We start from the raw sequence: 22265 nt of genomic DNA, 5'->3' as shown, positions 1-22265 counted from the left end.
GACTCACACAGACTGAGGGTGAAGGGATGGAAAAAAGTTTTTCAGGCGAATGGACATGAAAAAAAAAGCTGGGGTAGCAATACTTATATCTGACAAATTAGATCTCAAAGTGAAGGACATAACAAGAGATAAGGAAGGCCACTTCATAATACTAAAGGGAGCATTTCAACAAGAAGAAATAACTCTGGTAAACATATACACACCCAATACAGGAGCACCCAAATACATAAAAAAAAACTCCTGCAAGATATCAAGGGAGATATTGACAGCAATACAATCATAGTAGGAGACTTTAATACCCCACTATCACCATTGGACAAATCCTTTAAACAAAAAAATCAGCAAAAAAAAAAATCAATCCTAAATGACTCACTAGACCAGATGGAATTCATTGACATCTTCAGAACATTTCACTCCAAAGCCACAGAATATACATTCTTCTCAAGTGCACATGGGTCATTTTCAAAGATAGACCATATATGGGGTCACAGGCAAAGTCTCTTCAAATTCAAGAAGATAGAAATCATATCAAGCATCTTCTCAGATCACAGTGGCATAAAACAGGAAATCAACTACAATAAAAACAATCCAAAAAAATCAAACACATGGAGACTAAACAGCATGCTATTAAACAATGACTGGGTTACCAGAGAGATCAAAGAAGAAAGAAAAAGCATCATGGTAACAAACAAAAATGAAAACATAACAATCCAAAGTCTATGGGACACAGTCTTGAGAGGGAAGTTCATAGCTCTACAAGCCTACTGCAAAAAACAAGAAACAATGGTAACAAATTACCTAACCCTACAACTCAAAGAGTTAGAAAGAGAGCAACAAGAAAAGCCCAGTGTAACCAGAAGGAAGGAAATAATAAAGATCAGAGCAGAGGTAAATGACATTGAGACCAAAAACAAACAAACAAACAAACAATAGAAAAGATCAACAAAACCAAGAGCTGGTTCTTTGAAAGGATAAACAAGATTGATGAACCTTTACCCAGTCTCACCAAGAAGCAAAGAGAGAGGACCCAAATAAACAAAATCAGAAATGAAAGAGGTGAAATAACAACAGACCCCACTGAAATACAAAGAATTGTTAAAAAATACTATGAACAACTCTATTCCAACAAACTGGACAACCTGGAGGAAATGGACATTTTCCTAGACAAATATAACCTTCCAAAACTCAATCAGGAGGAATCTAAACATCTCAACAGGCCAATAACCATGGAAGAAAATGAAGCAGTCATCGAAAAGCTTCCAGCAAACAAAAACCTGTGGCCAGACAGCTCCACAGGGGAGTTTTACCAAACATTCAAGGAAGAACTAAAATCTATCCTCCACAGACTATTCCAAAAAATTCAAGAGGAAGGAACACTTTTAAGCTCATTTCATGTAGCCAGCATTACCCTAATACCAAAACCAGATAAAGACAACATAATGAAAGAGAATTACAGGCCAATATGAACATAGATGCCAAAATCCTCAACAAAATTCTAGCAAATCTGCTCCAGCAGTACATCAGAAAGGTCATACACCATGACCAAGTAAGATTTATCCCAGGAACGTAAGGATGGTACAATATCTGCAAATCAATAAACATGATACATCACATAAACAAATTGAGAGATAAAAATCACATAGTCATATCAATTGATGCAGAAAAAGCATTTGACAAAATCCAACACCCTTTCTTGATAAAAACTCTCAACAAGGTGGGAATAGAAGGATCATACATCAATATAATAAAAGCCATGTATGATAAACCCACAACTAACATCATACTCAATGGGCAAAAATTAAAATCATTTCCCCTAAGAACAGGAACAAGACAGGGATGCCCACTCTCACCACTCCTGTTTGACATAGTACTGGAAGTATTAGCCATTGCAATTAGACAAGAAGAAGAAATAAAAGGCATCCAAATTGGAAAAGAAGAAGTAAAACTGTCCTTATTTGCAGATGACATGATATTGTACATAAAAAACCCGAAAGACTCCATCAAAAAACTAATAGACTTAATAAATGAATTCAGCAATGTAGCAGAAAACAAAATTAACACCAAGACATCTATGGCATTTCTATACACCAATACTGAACTTACAGAAAGAGAGACTAAAAAAGCAATCTAATTTACCATTGCACCAAAAAAAATTAAGATACCTAGGAATAAACTTAACTAAGAAGGTAAAAGACCTATATGTGGAAAACTACAGGACACTGAAATAAGAGGTAGAGGAAGACATAAACAGATGGAAGAACATACCATGTTCATGGATTGGTAGAATCAACATCATTAAAATGTCCATACTACCCAAAGCAATCTATAGATTCAATGCACTCCCCATTAAAATACCAACGGCATATTTCACAGACCTAGAAAGAACTCTCCAAAAATTCATCTGGAATAAAAAAAGACCCCAAATAGCCACCGCAATCCTGAGAAAGAAGAACAAAGTAGGTAGGATCTCAATACCAGGTTTCAAGCTGTATTACAAAGCCACTGTTCTCAAAACAGCCTGGTACTGGCACAAGAACAGACATATAGACCAATGGAATAGAATAGAGAATCCCGATATCGACCCAAGCCACTATGCTTAATTAATATTTGACAAAGGGGGCATGAACATACAATGGAGTCAAGACAGTCTCTTCCATAAATGGTGTTGGAAAAATTGGACAGATACATGCAAAAAAATGAAAATAGACCACCAACTTACACCCTACACAAAAATAAACTCAAAATGGATACAGGACTTAAACATAAGATGGGAAACCATAAAAATACTAGAGGAATCCACAGGCAGAGAAATCTCAGACATATGCCGAAGCAATTTCTTCATCGATACCGCTCCTAGGGCAATGGACGCTAAAGAGAAAATAAACAAATGGTACTACATCAAAATAAAAAGCTTTTGCACAGCAAAAGAAACCATCAACTAAACAACAAGAAAGCCCACTGTATGGGAGAACATATTTGCAAATGTTATCACTGATAAAGGTTTAATCTCCAACATCTACAGGCAACTTACACAACTTAATAAAAGGAAGATAAATGACCCAATAATAAAGTTGGCGACGGACCTAAATAGAATCTTTTGAAAGAAGACAGAAGGAAGGCCAAGAGACATATGAAAACATGCACAATGTCACTAATTATCCGAGAGATGCAAATCAAAACAACAATGTGGTACCATCTCACACTTGTCAGAATGGCAATCATCAACAAATCAACAAACAACAAGTGCTGGTGAGGATGCAGAGAGAAAAGAACCCTTGTGCATTGCTGGTGGGAATGAAGACTGGTGCAGCCACAGTGAAGACAGTATGGAGTTTCCTCAAAAAACTAAAAATGGAGCTCCCATATGACCCAGTAATCCCACTTCTAAGAATATATTCCAAGAAACTAGAAACACCAATCAGAAAGGATATATGCACCCTTATGTTCATAGCAGCACAATTCACCATAGCTAAGATTTGGAAACAGCCTAAATGCCCATCAGCAGATGAGTAGATTAGAAAACTGTGGTACATCTACACAATGGAATGCTACACTGATATAAAAAAGAAGGAATTCTTACCATTTGCAGCAGCATGGATGGACCTGGAGAGCACTATGCTAAGTGAAATAAGCCAGGCAATGAAAGAAAAATACCACATGATCTCACTCATTTATGGAAAATAAAGAATATTATAACATGATGAATAAAAAGATAGATACAGAGGCAGTAAAGCACTGAACAGACTGTCAAATTACAGCAGGAAGGCTGGGGAGTGTTGGGGAGGGAGGGAAAGAGATCAACCAAAGGACTTGTATGCATGCATACAAGCACACCAATGGACACAAGACACTGGGGGTGGGTTGGGAGGAGGGCATGTGACAGGGGGTAGGGGAGGCTGGGGGAAGGTCAATGCAGAAAAAAAGGAGATATATGTACTAATATATGTAAAACTTTAAACAATAAAAAATATTAAAACAAGAAATATGACTACATATTTACCTCTAGCAATGTGATATATATTTTAATGTTAATAATTAGTGAATTTCTAATTTAAGTTTGAAGAACTCCTTTCTGCAGGTCTAGTGGTGATGAACTGCCTCAGCTATCGCTTGTCTTTATTTCTTCATAATTTCTGAAGAATAACTGCCAGATAGAATAATTTTGACTGGCAATTTTTCTTTAAGCACTTTTTATGTATAATCCTTTTTCTCCAGACTTATAAGGTTTCTGTTGAGAAATTTGCTGATATCCTATGCTGGTTACTTTTTTTCTACTCTGTTTAGGATTCACTCTTTGTCTTTGACTGGACAGTTTCTTTATGATGTGTCTTAGATATTGATTTTGAATTGAAATAATTGTGTGTGATCATTAACACTGTGGACTTAAATGTGCAAGGTTTAGGACGTTCTCATCTATTATATTATTTATTAATACTTTTTTCTTATTTATTAAATTTATTGGGGCAATACTGATTAATAACACTATATATATATGTATAATTCTATAATACATCATCTACTAGTATATATTGCATGTGTGCTTACTACCCAAAGTTTAGTCTTCTATCACTATAAATTGCAACTCCTTTACTCTCTTTATACTCCTTCCATAATCATTTCCCTCTGGTAATCACCCTTCTGTCTGTGTCTATGAGTTTGTTGGTTTTGTTGTTTATTTGTTCCTTTCTGTTTTATGTGAGAGAAATCATATAGTTCTTGTCATTTTCCATCTGACTTATTTCACTTACCGTAGTATGATGTTCTCAAGATCCATCCATTTTCTTGCTTTCTTATGGCTGAGAAGTATTCCATTGTATATATTACCACATCTTCTTTATTTAATCATCCATCAAAGACAGATTTTTTTCTATGTCTTGGATACCATGTATAATGCTACAATGTATTTTCAGGGACATATATCTTTAAGAATAAATGTTTTTAAATTTTGGTGGTAAACACCCAGAAGAGAGATTAAAAAGTCATAAGGTGGCTCTAGTCTTTTATTTATTTATTTATTTATTTATTATATTTGCGTAATCTTCATAATGTTTCCATAATGGCTGTACCAGTTTACTTTCCTACAAGTATTGCATAAGCATTCCATTTTCTCTATATCTTCTCCAACAGTTGTTTTTTTGTTTTATTTATAAACACATTCTCACAGATGTGAGGTGATAGCTCATTGTGGTTTTGATTTGCATTTCTTTTATAGATAGTGAATTGGAGCTTCTTTTCATATATATGTTGACCATTGTATATGTTCTTGGCAAAAATATATGTCTACTGCCAATTTTTAAATATAAAAATTTTCCTTGCCATTGTTGAGTTGTATGGGGTTTTAAAAATATATCGTAGATATTGGCCTATTACCAGAAGTATCATTTGCAAATCCCTTCTCCCTCTCATCTCCTTCCATAAATCCAGTAATTCTAATATATGTTCCTTTGATGTATATTCATATATAATGTAGTTTTCATTCTTCTTTTTATTATTTTTTCTTTGTTAGCTTCTGATTATGTTATTTCTAAGTTTTCTCTTTTAGATCATTGATTCTATATTTTACTTGGTTTATACGATATTGATGCTTCCTTTTGTAATTTTTATTGAATTCATTGATTTCTTTACTCCAAAATTTCTATTTTGTTCTTTTTTATTACTTCTATCTTTTTATTACATACTAGAGGCCCAGTGCATGAAATTCGTGCACGGTGGTGGGGGGGAGTGGTCCTTCAGCCCTGCTTGCACTACAATCCAGGACCACTGGCTCCAACCACTTGCCTGCTGGCCTGCTTCATTGCCCCTAACCGTTCTGCTTGCCTGCCTCATTGCCCCTAACTGCCTCTGACTGCCCTGCCTGATCACCCCTAACCACTCTGCCTGCCTGCCTGATCACCTCTAACCATTCACCTGCCTGCCTGATTGCCCCTAACCACTCTGCCTTCCTGATCACCTCTAATCATTCGCCTGCCTGCTTCATTGCCCCTAACTCTTCTGCTTGCCTGCCCGATTGCCCCTCATATAACACTTTTATTATTATACATAGTTGCCTTGCTCCAAGTTGTAAGGACCTGCTTGTCATAAAGATAGAAAAGTTTTAATTTTTACTCTTGATTATGGCAATTAACTAACACAGATGTCCACCAAAAAGGTGACTTACCAAAGGGTGTATAGCAAACAGTGCTGTTAAGTCCTCTTCCGTGAAAACGTGCATTGTATCTGCCTGAGTACATAAAAGAGTGAAGTTTCTGTCTGTCTTTGCAATCATATGAGCGAATTGAGTGAGACCCCAGCCCAGTCTGGTTTGGTGCTCACAGAATAATAGAGCTCTTTTTTTTGTTCTTTGCTTAATTGGTGGAGATTTCCTAGAAGTTGCAGGATATATTCCTTTTAATTTTTCCTCGACATTCTGGCTTTACTTATGTCTCTCACCTTTGCTTTCCCTCCATCCCCCACCCACAACAGTAACTTGCTCCAGGCTCACTTTGCTTGAGTATCTAGGAGATCATTCAATGTGTATGCCACCAGAACTATGATTCCCAGCATTCCGGGTGCTCCCTGTAATCTCGGCTTCCACTTCCGGTCCAGGGGCCGCAGAAACCTAAAGGACTGAAGACTCCAGCCGCCCCTGCACCTGTTGGGGCTGAAAGGCCCAGGGACTCCAGTGGTGGGCAAGCAGCGTGGCTCAAAGGACAGGGGGACTCTGGCGGTGGCAGGGCTCAAAGGACTAGGGAACTCCAGAGGGGCTAACAGGACTGGGGACTCCAGTGGCGGACGAGCGGTGTGGCCATTAGTCCCCCTCTACCCCCCCAGGATGGGGCCGACAGGACCAGGGACTCCAGCGACAAGGCTGACAGGACTAGGGACTACAGCAGGGCTGAGGGGACTGGGCACCACCATCTTGTGGCTAAGGGTGCTGCCATCTTTGTGACGGAGTGATGGTTAATTTGCATATTACCATTTTATTAGATAAGATCTTATTTTGTTCATGTATTGTTTTTCCAATTTTGTTGAACTGTCTTTTTCTGTTTTCTTGTAGTTCATTGAATTTATTCAAATCAGCTACTTTGAATTCTTTATCTGTTAAAATAAAAAATTGCATGTTTTTTAGGTTGGAAACTGGTTGATTGCGGGAACCCCTTTCATGTCCCGCGTGATTCAGGGTTCCAGTTCAGGGTTCGGGTTCTGGAGAAGGCTGCACACAAATGAAAAGAGACTTGAAAAGTATTAATTTGGGAATATTTGGGGCAAGGCGGGAGTCCACCTTTAGGGGGAGGACTACCTCCTGGCTTTGGCCTTTCTATCCTTTTTCTTAAGGTTATGAGATACACCCATATCCTTTAGGCAGGAAATTCCAATAATAGTCAATCAGCAAGAATTTACATAAGAGTAACAGGTGGAGGCTGCTTTAACTACCAATGTCTCAACTAAACAATGAGTGATTAGCTCTGACCTTTCAGAGCAATTAAGGTTGACCAGCCTTCCGGATTCCCTGTTCACATCTCTTTATTATTGACAATGATCGGTTTCCGGCATCTCCCCATTTCTTTCCTTTAAAATATCTTGCATCTGCAGACCAGAAATAAACATATAAGAACAAAAATGTTTGAGTCCCAATTTCAATGTTCAACAGTTCTGAGTCCCAGTTTCACTGTCAAACAGTTCTGAGTCACAGTTTCAATGTCAAACAGTTCCTTATGTGTACATGTCAGCAATGATATCTGGATGGTGGACAAATGGTGGCAATGCAGGTCCGCCCTCTCTGGTTTGGTCCTGGGCAACCTGCAGCGACGCACAGCTGCTGACTGCTAGCATGGCAAAACATCTTCAGCATCTTCCATCTCTGGACTGTACCTCTTCTGTCTTCATGGCTGGAGCATTCCTGTCAATTACTCTCTGTTGCAGGAATCCACATGGTCTTGGAGTTGTTTTCTGAAAATATACAAATATATTCTCAACCAAAAGTTAATAAAGGAATCATTTCTATAAATTTTACTTGGGATCCTTTTTATTTTTGCCCAAACAATTTTCCTTTGGCTTATTTTGAGACCATGTGTGTTTTTCATGGATGTCTTGCTGTTAGTATTACAAATGAAAATTAGTTTTCAAAGTAAAAAATTTTTTTTTCTAGATGTAATTTACTTTCAGGATATTTTTCCTTACATAATATTACTCCACTACCCCCCACCCCTCTTTTGATTTAATTATTAGGAGGCTTTTGGAAAATTTTTATAATGCAGTCTTGATAACTTTAAATTTTAATTTTATGCACAAAAATGACTGCTTTTGGTTTCATTGCATGTTAAGCAATTTTACCATGAGATGAACTACCAATAGAAATTTTAGTTAATACTTTAGGAACAGCTTTTTGTCCAGTACAATTAAATTTTCTTGAATATTCACTTATTTCAACTAGCCAATTTAAATTAATCTGAAAACTTGACTAATATTTTACTTTCAAATTTAATACTCTAACAACAATCTTATTTTACCCTGAAAATATTAGTGGAAAGGATTATTTGCATCCTTGAGTAGGCTCTGAGCATTCCTGGTGCTAGGCTGTATGTAAGATATAGGGCAGCTGCTGTTGGCCAAGTCTCTGTCTGTTACCTGGGTCCCGATCTGAGCTGGGTGTGGGAAGCACTAAGCAGCCATGGTGGCAGGAGACCTCCCTCAGAAGGGGTGAGGGTTCAAGCCCCTGCAAAGTTGGGGGGGTGAGGCTCTGTGTCCCACCTCTTTGACCCCAAGTTCTCTCCTGATGGCCCCTCTGTGACTGTGCCTGTCTTAGGTTGTTCCTTCCCTGAGGCATCTTACCCATCTCTGGCTAACCAGCCATCCTTCGGGGCCAAGCAGAGTGATGTGAGGTTCAGTTCTGTTTCCTTGGTAGCCTATGCCCCCGTGTCCTCCATGTCCAGCACCTGCCTTGGGATCCCCTCACCTGCTGGCAGGGCCCTGGCATTGATCACAGATCTTGGGGAACCCAAGTTTCTTCTCCAGGGAGGGCCCAGCTCACACCATTGGGCAAGAGACAGATCCATGGTACCAGCCACCATGAGGCTTCAACCTCAGCATGAACAGAAAGCTCAGGCAACAGCTGTGGACAATTGGATTGTGATAAGAGGGACCCTCTTTGCAAAAAGGGCAAGAGGGGCCAATATAGAATGCTCAAGTGCCTCACCAGGGGGCCTTCCACACAGTGGAAGGGATTAAATCCTTTCATGTCCTTTTTTAAATTGCTGCCAAACATTCAAATAATTAGTTTATAAGTTTGTTTGGGATAAATGTACAATATGCTGTTGTAAAATATCAAAAATTATAATGATATTGTAGAATAATATCATGTAAGGATATTCTTTGTTCTAGGCCATGGCAATTCAATTTCAAACTGGAAGAAATATTTAGTTACTTCATTTTGCCCTACTTAAGAGGCCAAAACCTTCATAACATTTAAAATATATTTATTAATTTTTATTTGATAAGGCTTTCCATGCAATTTTAAGTATATTAGATCTGTTTTAAAAGATTTCCTTTAAGAAGAGAGAATAAGTTTCTTGTATTACTCCAGGCCCTTGGAACTTTCCAAGAATCATCTCTGTTAAGGCCTTGACATTTTAACATGGAAAAAAAATCAAACAAATATATATATATGATTTAAATATTATAATACTTTTTATAATTATCTTATGATATCAATTAGATTTTAAACTAGTTTTTGCATAGAGAAATTTTGGTTGAGATCACAGAATTAATCCTCTTTTTTAATTAGACCAATAATAAGCAACTTATTTTGAATTCCTAATTATTAGAGAAAACACAACAATTTATTTTCTCAAAAATAAGTTCTTATACTTTAGGCATATGATTACCACAACCACATTTTCTCCCAATTTAATTTGCACTTTGAACTTTTAAAGCTGGCAGGTCAAATATTTAGCATTTTGTCATTTCAAAATATCTAAACCTTTAACTTTATTATTTATATAATTAAGCAAACTTCCAAAAAAAAAAAATGTTTTGCTGCCAAGCAAGTTTGGAGGAAGTTTGTAGCCATTCAAATGCAAATTACCACATTCCTTAGCATACTGGGAGAGTGGGCTTCCATATTGGGTCTCTCCGTGTCTCCCTTCTCCCACATTCTGCTTACTTCGGGGGAAGCATCAGCAACAGATCTGGCCACACATTTTTTCATGCTTAATAGATAAAGACAGAGCTCAAATTTTTTCTTCCTTTTTCGCTTTCCAAAGTAATAACTAGCACCCAATTTGGCCAAGATTTGCATATCCCTGTGAGTTCTTTTATAATTTTTAAATGAAACCTTAAGTAATCTCATTGCGGGAGAGCAGATAGCCCTCCCCTCTCCTGTCACCTTTGAATTTCTCCACACCAGAGGCAGTTTCAGCAGTGGAGTTTCATTTCTTATTACAGATTTTAAATTCCAAATAAAACTAAGATTTTAATTTGAACAAGAAACCACATTATTTTATAATATAACTAGAGGCCCGGTGCACGAAATTCGTGCACGGGGGGGGGGGGCAGTGGGGAGTGTGTCCCTCAGCCTGGCCTGCACCCTCTCCAATCTGGGACCCCTCATGGGATAACCAGCAGTTGGACATCCCTCTCACAATTCAGAACTGCTGGCTCCTAACCGCTTACCTGCCTGCCTGATTGCCCCTAACTGCTTCTGCCTACCAGCCTGATTGTCCCTAACTGCTCCCCTGCTGGCTTGATTGCCCCTAACTACCTCTGCCTCAGCCCACACCTGATACCCAGGATTCCCTCCTCCAGCTGACCACAGGCACCCAGGATCCAGGCTTCCCTCCCTCTGGTGGTGCCCAGGCTGGCTGCAGCCTTAGGGGATGGTGGACAGGGGGCTTCGCCTGTGCTGCAGCTGCAAGTGCTGGTGCCCAGGACCGCAGGGTGGGTGGCTTCTCTGTCTCCCAGGCCACATCCAGCCACAGGTTCTGGTGCCCAGGACTGCAGGGTGGGCGGCTTCTCCATCTACCAGGCTGTAGCCAGCTGCAGGTGCTGGCACCTGGACCACAGGGTGGGCAGCTTCTCTGTCTCCCAGGCCACAGCCAGCTGCAGTTACTGGTGCCCAGGACCGCAGGGTGGGTGGCTTCTCTGTCTCCCAGGCCACAGCCAGCCACAGGTGCTGGTGCCCAGGACCGCAGGGTGGGCGGCTTCTCCATCTCCCGGGCTGCAGCCAGACTCAGGTACTGGGGCTGGGTTTCTCCATCTCCCCCAGGACGTGGGGCGGGTGGACATGGGGTGGGCAGCTTCTCCAGCTGGCTGTAGCCTGTGATCATAGGGCAAGCGGCTTCTTCGTCTCCCAGATCGCATCCATCCTCAGGTACTGGCACCCGGTTTCTCTCCCCCAGGACGTGGGGAGGGCGGCTTCTCCAGCTGGCTGCGGCTTGGGATCACGGGGCAGGCGGCTTCTTCATCTCCCAGGTCGCAGCCAGCCTCAGGCGCTGAGGCCAGGTTTCTCAGTCTTCCCCAGGAGGTGCGGCAGGCGGACCTGAGGTTTCTGCTGCTGGCTGCAGCTTGGGATCACAGGGCAGGCGGCTACCTCATCTCCCAGGCTGCAGCCAGCCTCAGGCACTGGCACCTGGTTTCTTGTCTCTGCTTCTCCAGCTGGCTGAGGCCTGAGATCACGAGGCAGGCAGCTTCTTGGTCTCCGTGGCTGCAGCCAGCCTCAGGTGCTGGGGCCCGGTTTCTCTGTCTCTCCAGGACATGGGGCGGGCGGACCTGAGGCTTCTGAGGCTGGCTGCAGCCTGGGATCATGGGACGGGCAGCTTCTTCGTCTCTGTGGCTGCACCCAGCCTCAGGCGCAGGGCCCGGTTTCTCTGTTTTCCCAGGACGTGGGGCAGGTGGATGTGAGGCAGGCGGACCTAAGGCTTCTGAGGCTGGCTGAGGCCTGGGATCATGGGGCAGGCAGCTTCTTGGTCTCCGTGGCTGCAGCCAGCCTCAGGCGCTGGGGCCCAGTTTCTTCGTCTCCCCAGGACGTTGGGCAGGCGGACCTGAGGCTTCTGAGGCTGGCTGCAGCCTGGGATCATGGGGCAGGTGGCTTCTTGGTCTCTGTGGCTGCAGCCAGCCTCAGGCGCGCTGGCGCCTGACTTCTCCAACTCCCAGAGACCCGAGAGGCTGGGCGGCGGGGCTGCCGCCATGTTTTCAGTTTAATTGCATACTCACTCAGATTGGATGGTGGGCGTGGCTGGGGCGTGGCTGGTGGGCGTGGCTTGTGAGTGTAGCGGAGTGATGATTTGCATATTACTCTATTATTAGATATTCTTCCCCATTAGCCTGGCTGAAAAGGACGTTCCCTCCCTACTTACAGATCTGGTTTCTGTATCTGGCCTTGGGCTTTGAGTGCGGTGAATTTCCCACACCGTTTCTCACTGTAATTTTTTCCTTACTTCACTCTAGGTGAAAAATATCATCTTCTCCAGATGTCCTACTTGTGCCCCAGATGTGGGAACCCCTTTCACGTCCCACGTGGTTCAGGGTTCTGGTTTAGGGTTTGGGTTCTGGAGAAGGCAGCACACAAATGAAAAGAGACTTGAAAAGTATTAATTTGGGAATATTGGAGGCCAGGCAGGAGTCCACCTCTAGGGGGAGGACTACCGCCTTGCTTTGGCCTTTCTATCCTTTTTCTTAAGGTTATGAGATGCACCCATATCCTTTAGGCAGGAAATTCCAATAATAGTCAATCAGCAAGAATTTACATAAGAGTAACAGGTGGAGGCTGCTTTAACTACCAATGTCTCAACTAAACAATGAGTGATTAGCTCTAACCTTTCAGAGCAATTAAGGTTGACCAGCCTTCCGGATTCCCTGTTCACATCTCTTTTTTTTAAATTTCTTTATTGATTAAGGTATCACATATTTGTCCTCATCCCCCCATTCCCATCCCACACCCCTCCCCACACATGCCCCCACCCCCCTGTTGTCCTTAACCGCTGGTTAGGCTCATATACTTGCACACATGTCCTTTGGTTGATCTCTCCCCTTTACCCCCACCCTCCCCTCCCCTCCCTCTGAGGCCCGACAGTCTGATCCATGCCTCCTTGTTTCTGGGTCTGTTCTTGTTCACATCTCTTTATTAGTGACAATGATCGGTTTCTGTCAGATGATTATTTTTATCTTCTGTGATGCCATGTTTTCTTGATTCTTCATGTTCTTGGAGTTTTTTGTTGTAGTTTTGCTGTTTTTACATTTGAAGTAATAGGCACCTCCTTCAACTCTTGGTAGCTACCTTCAGGTGGGAGATAGTGTTTATGTATGGCACTTTCTTGGATTTTGTGTGAATATACCTACTTCACACTTCTAGCTCCATTCTGTAGAATAATAAGCTTGTATGTCTTCTCTTGAGTCTACAGTTTACAGGTCATCTGTTTGAAACCTCTCAATAATTTTCCCTAGTGGAGCTGCAGCTCAATTTTGTGGTTTCTCCCTTTCTTGTTGACACTGTGCTGTTTTCTCATTGCACTTGCTAGCTATTGGAACTCACTCTTGTTCTTGTCATGGGAGCACACTCCAAGAGGCGGCCATAGAGTGGGAATTACTGTGTTTGGCGCTGGGGTGCTGGGAGTGCCTATGGGCCAGGTGGCATAGCTTTAATTAGGATTTCTCAGCAGTTTATGAGTAGAACTCTTGCTCAAGACCTGAATGCAGTCAACGCTATCCATGTTTCTTTAATGCCTTCTGATATTCTTATCCGCCTATTTTCCAATCTCTACCCTCCCCCTATTTATGGTGATCCCCCCCCCCTCAACATTTTTGGTGCTATATCAGACAAACATGTCTTTAGCAGCATCTCATACACTTGGGGAAGCTGGTTAATCACTCACCACTCTCCTTTCCTTACTGGGAGAAGTTGCTGCTGGCTAGTTCAGCCTCATACTGTGCCATTTTGAGGGAGGGGGAGTACTAGTAACGTTTGTATAACTCTCTCTAATTTGTTGAAAATATTATTTTCTTTTTTTTTTTTCTCCAATAGAATTCGGGAATCTCTCCTCAGTAAACCTGGATGTTGACAAAGGCTCTCTTGACTGTCAGTGTCTGCTCAAGTCAGGGCTTGCCAGATATTTCCTAAGTGCAACCAAGAGAAACTGAAGCTGTTTCACAGGCTCTTGCTGGTTCCACAACTGGTACTAAAGTCTGTCTGCTTATTATCTGATACACCGGTGGGTAAGACTCTTTCTGGATCCCTTGGCATATGGTGCTGGAAACCACAGCTCTGACAGAGGCACTTTTGTTCATAGAGCTTTGCCAAAGTTGAGTTGTTAAAATGGGACACAAAGAAAGAGGGGCAAAATACAATGCTCTTATGCTGATATCATTCCAGGGATCAATTTTAAAAATAAAAAATTAAAACCAAAATTGAAAATATTTAATCACCCTTTATTATGAGACACTAAATATACAAATAGGCAATGGATAGACCATGTATAAAAATAGAAGTCCAACCTATAACCTACAGTAACCAGCTCAAAAAGCCAACACATTACCTATAGTAACCTGCCCAGGAAGCCAGACTACTATGTGTTAAGTCAGACTGATGGGAAGTCAGAACAAAGTCTCTAGTAACAATCCAGAAATTCAAACGATAACTCCTGAAACAATTGAATCACATTTTGTAGAACTTGATTACTAATTTATGACTTTTCTAGTATCTACCTCCACTTCTAACTTAGAGCCACCCAGAGGCAAATATGCCCCCGACTCAGTCATGTGATCAAATAGAAGACCTCATTTCTATGTAGCTCTTCTACTGCTTCCCTGTGCCAACAGCCTCCAATTAGGTCCCACCTGAAGACTTTCCCCCTCTTTTGCCTTCCTTTGAGTATCTTACAGGATATAGTCATGGTGGCTGACTCTTGCTATATAGCAAACTCTGAATAAATAGCCTTTGCATGTTATCATTTTGTTGGCCGTTGTTTATTTTCACAATTCCTTTATTAGATAAAAAAGACCTAATTTTTGACATCTATATCAATCCTATCTAATAAAACAGTAATATGCAAATTGACTGTCACTCCAATACACAAGATGGCCACCCCCATGTGACCAAAGATGGCTTCCCCCATGTGGAAACGAGATGGCCGCCACAAGATGGCCGGCAGGGGAGGGCAGTTGTGAACGATCAGGCCAGCAGGGGAGGATAGTTAGAGGCAACCAAGCCTGCAGAGGAGGGCTGTTGGGGGTGACCAGGCCAGCAGGAGAGGACAGTTAGGGGTGACCAGGCTGGCAAGGGAGGGCAGTTAGGGGTGACTGGGCCAGCAGGGGAGGGCAGTTGGGGGTGACCAGACCTGCAAGGGAGGACAGTTAGGGGTGACCAGGCCAGCAGGGGAGGACAGTTAGGGGCAATCAGGCCAGCAGGGGAGCAGTTACGTGTCTTTCAGGCTGGCAGGGGAGTGGTTAGCAGGTGGTCAGGCTGGCAGGCAGAAGCAGTTAGAGGCAATCAGGCAGGCAGGCAGGCGAGTGGTTGAGAACCAGCAGTCCTGGATTGTGAGAGGGGTCCCAGATTGGAGAGGGTGCAGGCTGGGCTGAGGGACAACCCTCCCCCTGCACGAATTTCGTGCACCAGGCCTCTAGTCCATATATAAAAAGATAAAAAAAAACATGCTTTTTCTAGAACTGTCTACAAATTATGTCTAGGACATCTTTTCATTTGTAGGACTCAAAATGGTTGCTTTGTTAAACAGGGACAATGTCCTCTGTTTTCAGGGATGTGAAGAATATGGTTTGTATGACAGGAGTGGGACTGTGGGTGCCTGTCTCATTCCAGTGGAAGCTTTGCAGTACTAGTGCTCTTATTCCACACTGTCCATGCTATTCATTCACTGACAATTATTCCTTCATGCTTTTATTAAAAAGTAATGTATTTAGTATCCTATTTTGATGTGATGAGAGCATGCAGATAATTGGGGCAGGGAGATGGTGAAAACAAATTTCAATTCCTTTGATACATAGCTCTAACTCCAGAACTGGAAAGAATTTAGAGGTGAGAGTCAATAGTATAGAATTTCAGTTATACCATTAAATTAGCTTTTTTAACTTAAATAATTTTCCTTGTTCTTTGCTGCACATTTTTCTCCAAACCACCCAATTGTAATACTTTGAAGGCTATCTATATACAACCAAAGGCTTTTCCAAGTTCAAAGGGATCTTAGATCATGCTGCATTTGGTGGAGGGAATTATTTCTATAAAGTCAGGAAAACTGAAATGAAGTCAATTTAAAGACTGAAAGAGACAAGAGGCCTTGCTCTCTACAAAATCTAAGGAAATGGTTCTGTATAAATAACCTGAGTGTTTGGGTAACTCAGATGACTTGTAATCAAGGCAAAGGAGCCCTTAGAGACCAGGGTGGAAGCAGCCTTTTGACAGGAAAGAATGTTACAGATTTCCCAGAAAAAGGAACATGTGGGTCTGAAGTACTAACTTGGAGTAAATTGAAAAGAGGATCATGAATAATCTATATCTCATTTTTAGAAATAAACTGTGCTCAGTTGTAGCAAGTAACTTAAATGCAGCCTTCTAATTGTAGCTCTGGTGTTAAATAACTCACCAGCCTTGAAAGAATGAAATGACCTTTATGGGCTTTGAATGAATTACTCTTTGATATCCTGGAAAGATCAAAGACTGAGGAGGTAGACATCATTTGTTCAGTTCAAGACTGGACAGTAAATGGCACTTTATTTTAATTCTATGCAACTCTGTCTTGTCATTAGCAAAGGAAATGCAATGTCTTCTAATGCAGAGCAGTTAGTGACAACACAGATAAGGCACAGGTGCCTCTTCAGATAAGACTGATGCAGTGATTGTCAATTACATGATAACATAGGACTGAGACTGTTCAGGCCACTCACAGGTCTAGATTCTATTATGCACTGCACTTTATGGGGGATTTTTTAAAATTTATGATGTAGAAAGAGTAAAGCAGATTTAGTTTTATCTAGATACTAGAGGCCCAGTGCACAGAATTTGTGCACTGGTGGGGGGCATGGCCTGCAGGGATCAGCCCACTGTGGGAGCACTGCTCATCCCGGTCTGCCAAGCAGCTGTGGACCCACCCTCTGAGCTGCTGCTCCCTGGTCTGGCATCTTCCATGGAGCCAGAGCACTCGCCTTTCCAGGGGATGCATTTGGGGCTGGGCCCAGGGACAATAGCACTGAGAGGCGGTGGAGTAGGCCTCAGTCCCACAGTGGCCACAAACCCACCTCCCAGCATCCAGGCTGCAGTGCTGTGTGGCCTGTGGGTATCCAGAGGAGGCAGCAGGGAGCAAGGAGGAGGAGCCTGGGGCAAGAGGGTGATGATCACAGCCTAAGTTCCTGCACATCAGCCAGGGGTTTGCAGTAGGAGCAGCCACTCATCCCTGTCAGCTGAGTGGTGCTCCCACGGTGGTAGCACACTGACCACTAAGAGGCAGCTCCTGTGTTGAGCGTCTACCCCCTGGTGGTCAGTGCATATCATAGCGACTGGTCGACTGGTCATTCTGATTGTTCTGCCATTTGGTTGCTGTGCTTTTATTATATAGGATGATGAATACTTGACCAAAATAAAGCAATCAACCTACATTAATCTACATAACTGATCTAAAGCTGAAGTTTTCCTAGACAGAGTGGGAAGAAAAATAAATTTATTTAAACAGGAATGTCTATATGTACAACTACACCTCTATCTAAGTTATAGACTACATAGAATTACCAGAATCCCAGAGAAAGCTAGAGCTTGAACTCACTGGGACTACCATTCACTGAGACCACAAAAGATTAAGGTTTCCATTTTCTTAATAAGAGCAAAGAAAATGTCAATTAATTGCTAGCTTTTGAATGTGCTCCTATTTTTCAACAATTTTGAAATTAACAATTATTTAAATTTTCAGTCTTTATGGACTCTTTTTAAGTTTCTACAGCAGGATTCTTCATAGATAAGAGGTCACTTAAGCAATGGAAATAAACATGAGGTAGTTACAGGAATTCTTAAAAAAGACACTAACATATATCCTATAAATTGCATTATATCCTAATGCAATCACAATTATTAGAAAGAAAAATAATATATAATTACTTCCACTCCCACATTCAGGCTGCAATTGGCAGAATAGAGCAAGAATGGAAATGCAATTTTGGCTCCACTCTATTTCCTACTTATTAAAGGGCAAGTTACTTAACTTTTCTGTGTCTCTGGGATTTTATTTATAATGTGGAGAAAGCAGTGCCTCATAGAGGTTTGTGTGTGTGTGTGTGTGTGTGTGTGTGTGTGTGTGTGTGTGTGTATGTGAGATAAGCATTTCATTTTTATTTTTTTTAGAAATTCTAATTGAATGATAAAGTGATTTTTCAAAGTTGGAGCCTGTTGGCTCATAGTATAGTCAGTAATGAGTGTCAATTCTATGTCAGGCCTGTGTGGAAAGTTGTAGTTTGAAGATTAGATAAATGCAGTTCTACCTTCAGGGAACATCTTGGTATACTTATTTTTCAAGATTGAATCACTACTACATAGGATATATCAAGATTTATTTTTATCACAAATATTCATCTGAGACTTATTATATACAGTGTTGAGCAAACACTGAAGCTATTTAGCTATTTACTTTATAGTTAGTTCTATGTTCTTTCTTTTTAGTTTCTTGTCTGCCTATCCACTTAAGCCAGGTGTATTCTTTGATAACTGAGCTCTATGAAAAATGGCCTATGATGCTAGTGGTGGTGGTGGTGGTGGTGGTGGTGGGCACAATAGACACATTTGTAAGCACTTCATATGAATTGGCCTATTGACTCCTATAATAATTTATGAGGTAAAGACTATGATTAATCCCATTTTGCTGATGAAACATTGAGGTCCAAGGCCACACAAGTAGTTAATGTTATAGCTGAATTTCAAATACCACTATATTGGCCTGAAAAACCCACACTAAACCAGGGTTAGCTAAAGTGGGATTCTCATATCAGCATTGTCAAGTCATCAGGGAACATGACAGATATGTAAACTTATGAGACCCAATTCATTCTACTGAACACAAGAAACATCACTGGAGATTGGTGCCCAGAAAAGGGAAATTCAATAAGCTTTTCATGTGATTCTCAAAGTCAAAGCCTAAGAGGCACTGTCCTTAGCCACCACATAGCCCTGTCCATCAGTAGCTAACAGCTTTGAATCTGGGTTCCTGTGACTCCATCATTGCTACCCCAAGTATTGCTGCAAATAACATGATCATTAGCTTTAAGCAGGTCCACTGGGCAAGGTCTAGACTCTTGGCTGACCAGGTGAAGGATTCTAATCTAACAGTATTTTAGAACTCAACAGGTTTTGTAATGATTAATTGAGATAACATGTATAATATGGTTAGCTTTCCTTCTTATATATCATAAAATAGAATTGCCTTTTTACAGTGTTATAGATTGTAATCATGCAGTGCTCATTACTTGCAATTTAGCTTGAGAGGGAACAGATCCTCTACACTATTCTAAAATGCTTTTCTAGGGGTTCCTCTACATGTTTTGTCCCATTTTAACAATAACTATCCTAAAAGAATAATTGACAGTTGCCTTCACGTGACATCAGAACATTTACTTCCTTAGATTTAATTTTGGTATGTTGCTTCTTGCATTAGTTTGTAACTCTCTTGAGATCTAGCATAGTACTTTCTAAGTGCTTGCAAGAGTAGATATTAATAATAAATAAGAAAATTAAGTGATTAAATATGCCTTATAGTAAGAACTGAAATAATTCCTTTTGAAAAATACTTTTATATTTGTATTCATGATGATAGAATGAATGAGTTAGGCAGAAGGACACTGGATGTAGGTCTCTGAGTGATGTAAAGTAGAAAGGTCTATGGGCCACTGAACCTTTTCTTTCTCATAAATGAACAAAGCCTATTAAATATGACAAAGCCATTTTCAAATCCATTTATAAAACTCCTAAGAGGATGCAGTTGCAGCTCATCTATTTTCATTTCTAATATGAGACATGTCTTCTCAACAATGGTCTAATAACTTAAGTCAACATGTGATGCTAGCAATTTTTATCCTCGCTGTGGGAGAAAGCATTATTGTTAAGTCCCAAAGACTCAGAAAGTTTTCATCTGAGTAGAATATTCTCAGTGAATTTCTCTGACAATATTTTAGTTCTCTTGTTATTATTTAACTGAGACTTATTAAAATGTTTAGAGTTCATTACTTCACGTTATTTTCAGATTTCATTACTGTCATCATAGCTAAGTTTTAAAATAATGTTGATATTACTGAAGAAATGTTACGTCATATTAATATTTGATATAAAAGTACTAAAATAGTAGTAGTTGGTTATTTAGAAATAGAATTACTAGATGTCAAAAGTGGAAGTCTGCTTCTCTTATATGTCAGATGAGGCAACGCACATTGAAGAGCTGGTGAACTAGTCCAAGGTCATGTAGTCAGCTAAGGCTCAGCATGTACTCATTTTTTCTTCAGGCACTCCTAGTGTGCCACAAAGGCCAGGCAGAGAGAAATCAGACGCGGCCTTTAAAAGAAGATCAGAATGGAATTCCGATTGAAGACACACATTTCTGAGTCACAAGGATATCAACAGGAATTAAAGTAATTATACTGTGATGTTACTGTTGTTGAAAAATCTACTGTGGACTTTAACCACATGCAGAATTAAAACCATAAATAGAATTTTCACAAAATTGAAGACCCACTCATTTAAAGAAACCTATTGTGCTGTTAAATATTACACAGGCTATCTAAGAAAGTAGAACCAGTCCTTAGTGAGCTATAGCAACAAGGTTTCATTTCTAAGAATCTGTGAGGGCAGAGCTCAAGTCACGTCAGGGCTGAGTGGCTGAGGCAGGCAGTGAGTGGTGGTGATGGATGCTGTGGTTTACTGGCGCACTGCCTCATAGCAAAGCTGGGTAAACTATCCCAGCCACTCTCATCAGAGTCTGAATCTCTGGCACTGTTGCTATTCCATCAGAGCCTCAGGAGATGTGCTTGAATCCACTCACACAAGATGGGGAGGTAAAATAAGGCAATAATAAAAACAGTGCCTGAAAGCTTGCTAACACTTAAGGAGTGGAAGAAAAAGATCTCAAATAAATAAGATTTCTGGTTATCAGTCTTTCTCCGTCACTACCATACCATGACAGTTAAAGCACTTAAAAATTATAACTTGTCTTTATGTACTAGTTTGCATTTTTGTGTTTGTATTTACTGATTTTATTTATAGAAATTAACCAGAACACATATTTGATGTGGCTTTTACTTGTACCACAATTCTTCAGATTCTCAATAAGTACTTGATTGATTGATTTGAACTTTTTCTTTGTAACATGAATGGTTCAAAAAAAGGTTTTAGAAAAGGTCAAGTTAGCTACAATTCTTTATACTGAAGGAATTGTAGCCTGCTGAAATGTCATAATTATTTCAGAACAGTGACTTTATTTAAACTTCTTGCAATTGGCATAATAGAAAATATTACACATAAACTTTACAAAAATTTACCCAATTATAAATCCCTAAAGATAGTCAATGCTCTATCATCCCAATTAACTAGTGAAAGTTTCTGCTTGCATTTTTAGTTTCTTGAAGGAAAGTACTCTGCCATTATTCAACCCATGAATCTAAAGATCTAACTATAATTGAAATTTTTTATTCAAGAATGGATTCATTCTATCATGGCTTTGAAGGACTAATATATAGCAGTCACTAGCTCCTAACATGAACAATGAAAATCAGCTTTTAACTCTGACATTTGGTAACTCAAGATCAGCCAAGTAGATGTTAGGCAGAAAATAGGAAAGCAGAATCTTTTAATTTTTTCTTTATTCTATTACTTGGATAGTTTATTTACAGAAGGGAGAAAGATACAAAATGTTTAGATTAAGGAATTTGATTTTAGATTGATCTAGGCTTTACTATAGTTTAGAAAGTAGAATATTAAAACTCTATGCCTATTGTTTATGTTTTTAATATATTCATTTACTTTTTGGTACAATGAGAATAAACAATTGTTATCTACTATTAGGGACTCCTACAAAGATTAGACATTGTGAATACTAAGTATTTATTAAAGAGCTCAGCACATGGTAGAAATGTGGGGAATGGTCATATTTTTCTGTTGTAGTTGTTTGATTTCCTCTATCGTTACTCTTTATTACGCTAATTTATCAGTTAGACATTGTTATGGATAGTAATGTTTGGGGGTAGTGGATGAATGGAATTTTTTGCACCTATTATTATTGAAACTAAAAAATAAATATAATAAAGTATTCATTCTA

Source organism: Cnephaeus nilssonii, assembly GCF_951640355.1.
Source record: "Cnephaeus nilssonii genome assembly, chromosome: 10".
Classification (NCBI taxonomy): Eukaryota; Metazoa; Chordata; class Mammalia; order Chiroptera; family Vespertilionidae; genus Cnephaeus; species Cnephaeus nilssonii.
The sequence above is the reverse complement of the archived record's forward strand: the minus strand, read 5'-3'. Positions refer to the sequence as shown.